Below are 3,651 nucleotides of genomic sequence, written 5' to 3' on the forward strand. Positions count from 1 at the left end.
TCGAACTCCTGGCCTCAAATGATCCACCCACCTTGGCCTCCCAAAGTCCTGGAATTACAGGCATGAGCCACCACGCCCGGCCTAGTATTGAATATTTCAAACATACAAACAGGTTTTTTAAAAATAATGAGCCCCAGGCCTGACCTTTCCCCCTAAACACATGCCCGGAGCCCCCCGAGTCGCCCTCTGTCCTCCATCCAGGGCTTCCCGGAGGCCTCCGCCGCCTGAGTTGGGTCTCCATCCTTCCCGTCCCTCAGGCCGTCCTCACCCCTGCGCCTTCCCAGCCTCTCCTGGGCCTCTGAACGCCAGTCGCTGGTTCCATTCAACAGAATTGAGGTGGGAATTGTCCATATTGAGAGGGCGTTGGTTATTCATCTTAGCTGCTGTTGACTGCTCCGCTGCCTGAACACCGGCATTTACTCACCAGTGCTCCCGTTCTGTCGGACTTTATGCAAACACTGCCAACGCCAGCGCACTCCGGACCTGTGTATGCCCGGGCACGGGGCAGACGCCCTGCCAGGCCCAATCGCCCCCCAGCAGTGGCTCTCAGAATTTACACTCCCGACCCAGAGCACAGGCTCCCTCCCTGCTCCAGACCTTCACCAGGCACTGGTTCCACTGCCTCAGGCCTCCCTGTCCCCACCCCAGTCATGAGAATATGAACTGGTAACTCACCGTGGATCTAGCTGGCATTTCACCAAGTACTAGTCAGGCGTATTTCCACTTGGTCTTGCCTGTTCCTACCCTTTGCTTTATTGTGTGTGCGTTTTGAGACAGGATCTCGCCCAGGCATGTGGAGTGCAGTGTCATGATCGCAGGTCACTGCAGCCTCGACCAACTGGGCTCAAGCAAGCCTCCTGCCTCAGCCTCCTGAGAAGCTAATTTTTGTATTTTGGGCAGAGACAGAGTTTTGCCATGTTGTCCAAGGTGGTCTTGAACTCCTAGCTCAAGCAATCAGCCAACCTCAACCTCTCAAAGTGCTCGGATTACAGGTGTGAGCCCCTGCACCCAGCCAGGAGATATTTTCTTTTTTCTTTTTTTTTTTTTTTTTTTTTGAGACAGAGTCTTGCTCTGTCGCCCAGGCTGGGGTGCAGTGGCTGGATCTCAGCTCACTGCAAGCTCCGCCTTTCGGGTTTACGCCATTCTTCTGCCTCAGCCTCCCGAGTAGCTGGGACTACAGGCGCCCGCCACCTCGCCCGGCTAGTTTTTTGTATTTTTTAGTAGAGACGGGGTTTCACCGTGTTAGCCAGGATGGGCCAGGAGATATTTTCAAAAACACAATTACAGCCTGGTGCAGTGGCTTGAGTCTGTAATCCCAGCACTTTGGGAGGCCGAGGCCAGCAGATCATGAGGTCAGCATATCGAGACCATCCTGGCTAACACGACAAAACCCCCCGTCTCTACTAAAAATACAAAAAATTAGCTGGGCGTGGTGGCAGCGCCTGTAGTCCCAGCTACTCAGGAGGCTGAGGCAAGAGAATTGCTTGAACCCGGGAGGCAGAGGTTGTAGTGAGCCGAGATCAAGCCACTGCCCTCCAGCCTGGGTGACAGAGCAAGACTCCATCTCAAAAATAAAACACAATTAAAATCAGCTGCCAAAAACAGCACACATAACCTAAATGAAGACAGAAAAGGGGACACAGATACAAGAAACAAATAGCGTGAATGGAAAATTTTTTAAATCTAAATCCAAATATATCAATAATTACATTAAATGCAAATAGTCTAAGCATATTAATCAATGCTTTTTCTTTTTTGAGACAGTGTCTTGTTCTGTCAGGCAGGCTGCAGTGCAGTGGTGCAATCATGGCTCACTGCAGTCTCAACCTCCTGGGTTCAGGTGATTCTCACTTTATCCTCCAGAGTAGCTGACACTACAGGCACCCACCACAATGGCTGGCTAATTTCTGTATTTTTTGTAGAGACGGAGTTTCACCATGTTGCCCAGGCTGGTCTCAACTCCTGAGCCCAAGCAATCCGCCCACCTTGGCCTCCCAAAATGCTGGGATTACAGGAGTGAGCCCCCTCGCCTGGCCTTTTTTTGTTTTGTTTTGTTAGGTAAATTCTGAGATTTTCTGTATACATTTTCTTTTCTTTTCTTTTTTGAGACAGTTTCACCCTTGTCACAAAGCGCAAAGGCTGGAGTGCATTGGCACTATCGTCGGCTCACTGCAACCTCCACTTCTCAGGTTCAAGCAATTCTCCTGCGTCAGCCTCCCAAGTAGCTGGGATTACAGGCATGCACCACCATGCCTGGCTAATTTTTGTATTTTTAGTAGAGACGGAGTTTCACCACGTTGACCAGGCCGGTCTCGAACTCCCGACCTCAAGGTGATTTGTTCGCTTTGACCTCCCAAAGTGCTGGGATTACAGGCATGAGCCACCGCGCCCAGCAATATATAGTTTTAAAAAGCAATCTGGGGGCCAGGCGTGGTGGCTTATGCCTGTAATCCCAGCACTTTGGGAGGCTGAGGCAGGCAGATCATGAAGTCAGGAGTTTGAGACCAGCCTGACCATCATGGTGAGACCCCATGTCTACTACAAATACAAAAATTAGCCAAGTGTGGTGGCGTGCGCCCATAATCCCAGCTACTCAGGAGGCTGACGAAGGAGACTCATTTGAACCCAGGAGGTGGAGGCTGCAGTGAGCCAAGATCACACCACTGCACTCCAGCCTGGGTGACAGTGAGACTCCATCTAAAAAAGAAAAAAAAGGTGTTGGCGGGTGCTGGGCGCGATGGCTCACACCTATAATCCCAGCACTTGGGAGGCCCAGGCGGGCGGATCATGAGATCAGGAGTTCAAGACCAGCCTGGCCAATATGGTGAAACCCTGTCTCTAAAAATACAAAAATTAGCTGGGTGTGGTGGCACGTGCCTGTAGTCCCAGCTACTCGGAGGCTGAGGCAGAAGAAACACTTGAACCCGGGAGGCAGAAGTTGCAGTGAGCTGAGATTGTGCCACTGCACTCCAGCCTGGGCAACAGAACGAGACCCTGTCTCAAAAAAGAATAATAAATAAAATAAAAATAAAACTACATAATCTGAAGAAAAAAATTTAAGAGACCTAAATAAATGGAGAGACATACCACATTCTTAGATGGAGACATTACATCATACAGGTATCAGTTCTCAGTAATTGATCTATGGATTCATGGCAATTCCAATCAAAGTCCCAGCAGGACTTTCTGTAGATATAGATAAACTGATTCTAAATGTACCACGCGTGGAAAAATGAAAGAAGACTCACATAACCAATGTTACACTGACTCTGGAGTGACAGTGTGAAGCTAGCTTGGTGTTGGAGAAGGGGCAGACACACACCAAAGGAAGGTGACTTGGGTCATGGATTACTGACCAAGGTACACAAGCAATTCAATAAAGGAGGATCTTTTCAACAAGCAGCGTGGGAACAACCGTACATTCTTATGCAGAAAAAATGAATCTTGACCTAAACCTCGTAACTTAGACCTATGATCCATTTTGAGACCATCTTGTGTAAGTATAAAATATAAAAATTGGTGGGGCATAGTGGTGGCTCATGCCTGTAATCCCAGCACTCTGGGAGGCCAAGGTGGGTGGATCACAAGGTCAGGAGATCAGGACCATCCTGGCCAACATGGTGAAACCCTATCTCTACTAAAATACAAAAA

The sequence above is a fragment of the Mandrillus leucophaeus genome, unplaced genomic scaffold, assembly GCF_000951045.1.
Source record: "Mandrillus leucophaeus isolate KB7577 unplaced genomic scaffold, Mleu.le_1.0 Scaffold435, whole genome shotgun sequence".
NCBI classification, from domain to species: Eukaryota; Metazoa; Chordata; class Mammalia; order Primates; family Cercopithecidae; genus Mandrillus; species Mandrillus leucophaeus.